Source organism: Monodon monoceros, unplaced genomic scaffold (genome assembly GCF_005190385.1).
Source record: "Monodon monoceros isolate NGI ecotype Baffin Bay Population unplaced genomic scaffold, NGI_Narwhal_1 Super_Scaffold_8, whole genome shotgun sequence".
Classification (NCBI taxonomy): Eukaryota; Metazoa; Chordata; class Mammalia; order Artiodactyla; family Monodontidae; genus Monodon; species Monodon monoceros.
This window is the reverse complement of record NW_021703785.1, coordinates 63,755,981-63,765,022: the sequence shown is the minus strand read 5'-3', so window position 1 is coordinate 63,765,022 and position 9,042 is coordinate 63,755,981.

The window sequence follows — 9,042 nt, the reverse complement described above, 5'->3', positions numbered from 1 at the left end:
ATCATGAAATCCTTTGACCCCTTACCTTCAAGGTCTGCCCAGAATCTCAGCCTCACTGGAGTCATTGCTATCATCCTAGTGCAAGCCACTCTCGTCTCTCAGATGAATTAGTGCAACATCTTCCTGCTCATCTTGCTGTTATGCCTCACAGGTTATTTCAACACAGCAGCAGAGGGACCCAGTTAAGGCATTAAAACTCATCACAGAGAGCCTCTGCTCACAGCTTCCCACCTCACTCAGAGTCAAAGACATGGGAAATGGCCTACAAAGTCCTCCACACCCTCCCCCTTAGCTCTCAGACTGCATCTTGTACTCCTTTCCCCCTTACTCTCCCCACCCCGACCATACTTCCCATTTCTTGATCACACCAGGCAAACTCTTACTTCAGGGCTTTCCTACTGGCTGTTCATAGGTACCTGCATACCTCCTCCCCCACCTGCTTCCAGTTTTTGCTCAAACCTTCTCAGCGAAGTCTCCCTTAACTGCCTTATTTAAGAGTCCATCACGACTCCCTACTGTCAGCACTCTTGATCACCTTTCCTAGTTTTATATTCTTCCCATAGTCTTATGACTTTCTAACTAGCATCTTTCATTGATTTGTGGTGCGTATTTTTTCTACAGTTAAACATCTCTGAAACTGAGATGAGACTGACAATCACATATGTCTTCCAATGACTTGGCGGCTGTTTTCTTTCATAGCAGTGCATGGAATGATGGTGCATCTTACATCGATGGTGTGATGGATTGTTTGCAAAAATGATTGCGATTAGTCTCTTCCTTGTACCCACGCTTCTTTTCAGTGTGACTTTGTAGCTCCTCTATTTTCCTATCCCCTAAAAGTTGCCCAGTACTGTGGATTGCTTTGATCAATACATTGTGGCAGGAATGAGAGGCCAGTTCTGAGCCTCGTCCTCAAGAGGTCTGTGTCTATCCAGTCTCTCCTTTGGAAATCTGGCTCTGGCCGTACAAACAACCCCAAGCTGGCCTGCTGGATGACGAGAAACAATTGGCCCGGTCGCCTCCCCTGCCCCAACTGACAGTAGAAAACTCCAAGAAGCAGAGCTGTCTAGTGATAGGCAGCTAATAATGAATACATGAGTCATCTCAAAAGAGACCAGAAGAACCACCAGTTGAACCCAGACAAAATTACTGACCTACGGAACAGTGACCTAAAGAATGGCTTTCCTTTTGATGTGTTTTATTATGCAAGAAGAGATAATTGATATTGATGGTGTCTGAGATTCAGTGAAAAACAATGAATAATTTTCTTATTATGTTTATATTTATGTGTATATTTCCCTCTAAGTAAAATACAAGCATTACGAGAGAGGGATTTTTGCCTCTTTTGTTTTATGTGATGTGAGCATCTTCCCCACCTCAATGGCTCAATCAATATTAGTTGAATGTCTTGTATGTACGTAAGTGTGGGATAATCCTGTTTTTGTGAAAGACTCAAAGGACATATGCTGAGGTCTTCATCGTGGTGGAATTTTTTTCCACCTTCTTTGCTTTACCCATGATATCCAACTTTCAACAATAAACATGCATTCCTTGCATTTAAAAAATCATTTTTGATGTACTTAATCTTTGCAGCAGTACTAGCTTTGTACTAGCTTTGCAGCTAGTAACTCAACTAGCCCAAACCCTAAGGGGGTGATACTTCCTCACTGGCTTGGCATGGTCTTATTTTTATGTTTGTGGCAACTGGGATTTCTAGTGTTAAGGATATGGCTGTTTTAACTGCTAAGAGAAAAATGTCAGCTCTGAACACCTTCCTAGTTTAGGGCTTGGGTCTATTTCAATTGTTATCCAAAAGATTTTCCTAATCTACTGTTTCAGTTACACCTACGGTAACATTTAGTTAACACCTCACTGCAGTTATTATTTGCAGCTATTAGCACATCAAAATGGTGTCTGTTAGTTGAAGAATTAAGACACTGCCTGTGTTGTTTTTTCTTTACTCAGGGTTAACATTTGTTTGCTGAACCTCTTTTCTACAAAACTATTAAAAGCCAGATTTATACTAACTAAATAAAAAAACCCTTAAGTTGAAGAGGGTGGTGGGGCTAACACACCCACTATCTATTCATTACTGATAAATGCTCATCATTGGTGAACTTTATCCAGTGTATAGATACAATAATTATTTCTTTAAGTATTTTAATTTAGGGACTAGAGCACTTTATAACATTTGAAAGCTTTCTCTTCTTCACTGACCACCCAGTTGCTTACTAGGGCAATCTTCCTTTCTCTATCCGTCCACCCTTTTGCCCTAAAATATTTGTTAGCATTTCTTCTCTTTAGGCACAGTGCTAAGTGCTACAGAGAAAAACATGGTGAGAGGTTAGTTCTCCCAAGAAGCTCCAGTGTGGTGAGACAGGCCTGCAAACACATGATTGCCCTCTAGCGGGATGAGTTTTAATGGTAAATAGCACTAAATAGTACAGTGGTGCACAAAGCAGAGGTGACTCAGTTTACTCACTGCGGCGGAGGTGGGCAAGGTTAGTCCCGTCTTCACCAAGACAGAGATGTGCTCGTGAGGTCTTACAGGATGAGTAGAACTTGACTGAATGGAGGAGATGCTGTCGAGGAAAGGGAGGGGCACAGGCTGCAGGTGTGGCAGGAGAGAGAGAAGAGTCATAAAAAGTCTTGATTTGAAAAATATCAGCTTTACTAAGATACAGTTGTTTTAGCTTGAGTGCAGTGGCGTTTTGGTGTCCATTGTCTGTGGCGCCTCCTAGGGCTGACCAGGGGGACCCAGGTGTCATGCATCTGGAGGAACAGTTAGCAGCTGTGCAAAAGCCCCCTTGTTCAAATCAGCGGCTGCACTTAGCAGGACTAGGGAGATCTGTCTCACTTCACATATCATAGAATTCACCCTTGTAAAGTGTGCAAGTCGGGAGTTTTTAGTATATTCACAGAGTGGTGCAACTATCACCTCTATAATTTTAGAACACAGTCATCGTTTCCAGAAGAAACCCCGTATCCATTAGCACTCACTCCCCCCGCACCAGTTGGCAACCACCAACCTACTTTCTGGCTCTGTGATTTGCCTGTTTTGGACATTTCATATAAATGGGATCATACAATATGTGGCCTTTGGTAGCTAACTTCTTTCACTCGGTGTAATGTTTCCAAGGTTCATCCGTGCTGCAGCATGAATCAGTACTTCATGTCCTATTATGGCAGAATACTCTCTGATTGTATGGATAAACTACATTGTATTTATTCATTCAGAAGTTGATCACATTTGGATTGTTTCCACTTTTTGTCTATTATGAATAATGAACATTTGTGTACAGGTTTTTGTGTGCACATGTTTTCACTTCTCTTGGGTATATACCTAGTAGAATTGCTGGGTCCTATAGTAACTCTTTGTTTAACAATTTGAGGAACTACCAAACTATTTTTCAAAGTGGATGCACCATTTTAAAATCCCACCGGCAATGTAGGAGGGTTCTAATTTCTCTCCATCCTTGTCAACTCTTGTCTGCCTTTTTCATTTTAGCCATCCTAGTGTGTGTGAAATATCATCTCACTGAGGCTTCCATTTGCCGTTACTCTAAGTAATGATGTTGAGTCTTCATGGACTTTCATATTCATTATTTTCTCTCAATATATCTGTCTTTTTAATACATAAGTAATTAGCTTTTTAATACACAAATGCTTCTCTGGATTTTAAAAGAGATAACACAATTAACTCATTCCCTTCCATCCACAGTCTTATCTCTAGCTTTCCAGTCTCAACCAAAGCTCTCTGAAGAGTTAACAATATTGGTCTGGCTTGCCACCATGTTGCACAGCTCCAGGTGGCACCATTCACTCAAAATACAATGGGATTGGCTCCTTAGAGTAGGGCAGTAGTAGCTGCCCTGGTCCTCTCTCCCCATTCCCTTTGTAATCTAGCTTCCAGGATCCATCACTTTTTGGAAACTGTACTTTCCCTACAAGGCAGAGCTTCCCAACTGCTCACTGGTAGGCTGAGAATAAGCTAGAGGTGGGCCCGGCTAATAATCCCTTACACTTCAGGGCAGTCAGTTGGGTGCTGGGGAGCTAGAGCTTCTGGGCTGGTTGCATCTGACCCAGGGCAGCCTTGCCTGGTTCCCTTGGTATCATGCAGATATCCTTTTCCATGCTTCCATGACAAAGGCTTGAGAAGTGCTGCTAAGGTAGCTAATAACCTCCATATTGCTAAATTCTACCGACTTTTTTTTTTTTTTAAGTCTTCTATGCACTCTCTACCCTTGGCTTTCACAGTACAGCCTTCTCCTGGGTTCTGCCTGCTTCTCCAGCTGCTTCTCTGTCTCTTCTCGTGTGCATTTTCTCCTCTATCCAATCACTATTGGTTGAAGTCCTTCAGGGCTCAGCCCAAGACCACTCCGCTTGGCCCACACTCGTCTCAGGCATTCTCATCCATCAGTGAGTTCCTATATATAGATGATTAAAGATATATGTCTCCTCTCGGTTCCAGACTAGTATATCCTAATGCATGCTCTAGGTCTTTTGGATGTGTCAAAGTCACCTCAAAAAGAACACGTCTAAAATTAAGTTCAGCATCTTCCTCTACTCCTTCAGCTGGCTCTCTTCCAGAGTTCCCTAACTCAGGGACTGGGAGGGACCATTATCCCACTGTAAGCGAGAAAGCTAAAATCATCCCTGACAGCTCCTGCTCAGACCCCTCATATTCAAGTCCTGTTAAGAATAGCTCCTAAATATCCATAATCCCCATCTCTACTATCACCACCAGAGTGTATCTACTGTCAGCTTTTATCTGTACTGCTTTCTACCTCTATCTTCTCAGCCGCACCCCGTTAAAGCTCCTACTACTGCCAGAAGTAACCTTTTTGAAATGAAAATCTGATCCCATCACCACCACCCCCACCTCTTACTTAAAACCCATCAATTCCTCTGAGGGATAAAGATGAACCACTGTTCTCCCTGTAAGACCTGCCTGTCTATCTCTCAGGTGTCTCAGACCTTTCTTCCTCCACACTGGCCAGATTTCAGTCCCTTGGGCTAGCATGCTTCCTTCCACCACTGAGGCTTTGCACAAACTGTTCCCCACAATGCACTTTACCCTCTTCTTTGCTAGTTAACTCTTACTCAGACTTCTAATCTCAGCTCAGGAAGCCTTCCTGACCTCCCTATTTCCATCAAATTCCTCTATCCGATACTCTCATTGTACCCTGCATCTCCCTTTTATAATACTCATCACAGTTGAAATGCTCTTTGTGCAATTATTTGATTAATGTTTACCCACCACTAGACCACAAACTTCAGGAACCAGGGGATAGATTTATTGATTTTCTGTTGTATACTCAGTACCCAACAGAATGCCTGGTACATTGTAGATGCTTAAGAACTGTTTGTGGAATGAATGAATGAGTGCCATAATAAGAAGTTGGCAGTTTATCCTGTGAGCTCCATTGAAAGAATGCAAACAGAAAAGTAAGATGATTTGCATTTTAAAAAGAAAGCTCAGTCAGCAGTTTTGAGACAGGACAGGCAGGGGTTGAAAGGACCAGTTTGAAACCTGTCAAAATAGTCCAACTGAAAAATAATGAGAACGTAAACCAAGGAAGTACCAGTGGTATTGAAGAGCAGGGGATGGGCATGACGATGGTAGAATCGATAGAACTTAGTGACTCGGTGCTGCCTGGTTGGAGGGGAGTGACCAACTAACCCATGGTGTACAGGGCATGGAACTTATTTGCAGCAAGGGAGAGTGGGCTCAGTTTTGGACCTGGTGAAATTCGAGGTCCGTATGAGTCATGCTTGGGGAGATATCTTCTAGGCAGTCTGATATTTTCAGCCCTTTTCATGGGATGTTAATAGTTTTTCTCAGACAGTGAACAAAGTTCAAGTTCATTCTTTTAAAAACAGAACACTTCTTGGAGGCTTATCACCCTTTAATTACTCCTTCTCTTAACAAAATCTTCTTGAAAGAGCAAGGGACACATGCTCTGTCTACGTGTGCTTACCTCTTTTTCACCTTTCTACTCTCTGCTCTCTTGGCATCTCTGAAACTGCTTTCAGGAAGGCTCCCAGAAGCCAAATCTGTACCCTGAGAGACTGAATATGCAAATGGATAATGCCAGACTATATATAAAAAGAGAACTTTGACCCACAACCTGCAGCAATAAGCCTAGGAAGCCAATCCTTTCATATACAATAGGCAACCCAGGAAGCCAGCCTGTTATAAGTCAGGAAGCTTGTAGGAAGCTCTAGATGGCTATCGCTGGTGACAGTTCAGGAAGCTAAACAGTAACTTCTATAACAATCAGCCCCAAATGGCCAGGACTTGATTAATAACTGGAAATTTCCCTATTTTCATCCCCGCTTCCGATTTAGGACCAACCAGAGAAAACCAAATATGCACCCCTAACCAATCCAATAGTAATGCCCTATTTCTAGTTGGTCCACCTGCAGCCGCCCCAGGCCAGTGGCCAGCAGTCAGGGCGCACCTGAAGCCTTCCCGTTTCTGCCCTAAAGTGTTCCCACTCCTCTGCCTGCCTTTGGGTCTCTGCCCAACACACGTGATGGCGGCTGACTCCCTTGCTACAGCAAGTCCAGAGTAAATAGCCTTTGCTTTTCTTATTTGGTTGATCTTTATTTCCATAACCCTTCCCTTTTTATCCTAGGAACTCATTCAGCTGCATTTAACACACCTCATCACTCCCTCCTGGAAATCACCTCTTTCCTTGGCTCCAAGCCCCTCTTCTGATGCCCAGTCCCTCATGTCTATGATGTCTTTGCTTCCTTCAGAGTCTCCTGTGCTAGAGGGGCCCAGGGTGCCTTCCTTACCCCTCCTCTCTACTTAGGTTCGTAACTCTCCTTGGTGGTGGTATTCACTCTTAAAAGTTTCAAATATCGCTTTTTGCTCCACTCCCATACCCGTGTGCAGCCCAGCCTTGTTCCTGTGGGTTCTCCCCTCCCAGACGCTCCACAGTCCACTAAACTCAATATGTTCAAAACCAAGCTGGTCCACCACCCCAGCATCCTCGCCCTGTCCTCTTCCCTCCTCTGCTACTCACACGGCGCTCACCAAATCACCCATGAGAAATAGGTCCTGCTGATTGATTTGGCCTCCTAAACATGTCCTTAGTGCCTTTCCTCTCCATTCCTATCACCACTGCCCACTTTAGGACTTCACTATCTCGTCCTAAAATATTACCAGTCCCCTAATGGGTTTTCCAGTTGCCAGGCTTGTCCCCTTTCAAACAAGCCTCTACTCATGACAGAGTCATCTTTTACAAGCATACATCTCAGCATGCCACACCCTACCTAAAACCCTTCAATGCCTCTTCATTGTTTCATAAGGCACATAGGTCCCCATGATGTCCTTACCAGCCACATTTCCTGCCATGCAAGGTTTGGAACTTGATGTCCTAAGCAGACATGTTGTGCCGTTGAGATCCCTGAGCCTGTGCAGTGATGTATGTCCCCAGGTGGTGGCAGAGCTCTGATGATGCTCTCACTTGCCTCCTCGTAGGTGACCTATGGTCTTAGCTTGGAGTCCTTAGAGAGTGTTTATAGCAAGTGGTTTGACGCCTGTGAACAGATCTCTGCTCAGGGAGCTGCTGGCCGGAGGGCCATGTTGGACTGAATTAGCTGTGGTTCATGAACTTGAGAATTCTCTTTTTTGGAAACCCTAGCTTATACTTGGCTTTTAGGTATGGCTGAAACCAAATAGAGGAAAATAGATGCTTTCCCAGGAAAAGGGGAATTTCAAACTCTCACCCTCAGAAGTTTTCATCCACTGCACAAAATGAGTCGCCGCTTATACTTACAAATGTGGCCCTTTCCCTCCTGTCACCCCATCACCAGATAAGGGTCCCTTCTGTGACCCTCACTCTCCAGAGACATGGCCAGTGTCCCAGTAGGCATCCTACTGTCAGCCAAACCAACAGGAAGAAAGAAAGTCAATATCGGAGGGCAACCGGCTGATTGTTAGAGCTGGGCCCGGGTGGAAGAAAGATAATGGTCTGGTGATTTCACACGTAAACATTTTGCGTGTGTGTGTGTGTGTGTGTGTGTGTGTGTGTGTGTGGTATGCGGGCCTCTCACTGTTGTGGCCTCTCCCGTTGCGGAGCACAGGCTCCGGACGCGCAGGCTCGGCGGCCATGGCTTATGGGCCCAGCTGCTCCGCGGCACGTGGGATCTTCCTGGACTGGGGCACAAACCCGTGTCCCCTGCATCGACAGGCGGACTCTCAACCCCTGCGCCACCAGGGAAGCCCAAAGATTTATTATTTATTTTATTTTATTTATTTTTGGCTGCTTTGGGTCTTAGTTGTGGCATGCGGGATCTTTTGTTGCGGCATGGGCTTCTCTCTAGTTGTGACGTGCGGGTTTTCTCTTCTCTAGTTGTGGCTCGCAGGCTCTCTAGTTGAGGCGTGCAACCTCAGTAGTTGTGGCGTGCAGGCTTAGTTGCCCCACGGCATGTGGGATCTTAGTTCCCTGACCAGGGATCGAACCCGTGTCCCCTGCATTGTAAGGCGGATTCTTTACCACTGGACCACCAGGGAAGTCCCTTCACACGTAAACATTTTTAAGCCGCCAGTAGCCAGCAGGCTTCACGTCAGATATCTGTGAAGAGCAGCAGCGTTGGGGGAAAGCGGGGAGACGGGACACTCCTGCCTGGAACTGAAAGTATAGGAGCTTGGATTGGAGAAAAGGGCACCTCATTTTTCAAGTGCCAGGTTGTGCCTCCCTGATTTACAGCAAGCCTGACCTTGCCGTAAGGTCAAGGTTGACCTTGAGGCTGAGCGCTCAAATCTAAAGTCATGGCAGCTGTCTCCCACACTGGTGGCAAATGGTGAAGTGGATGACAGTGTAGGAGAGTAAACAGAGCCCTAGGAGGCCGGCTGTGGCCAGGAGCTGGTCCCATGTTACAGAAGACTACTAAGCCTGACGCTGGGGGGGGGATCATCTTTCTGGGGGATAATAAGATGGCAGACACTTGGGACGGTTCAGCTGCCTGCAGCAGGAGGCTTGCTGCATTGTGTGATGTGGACTCACAGTTTTTAACCACGCCCCCCCC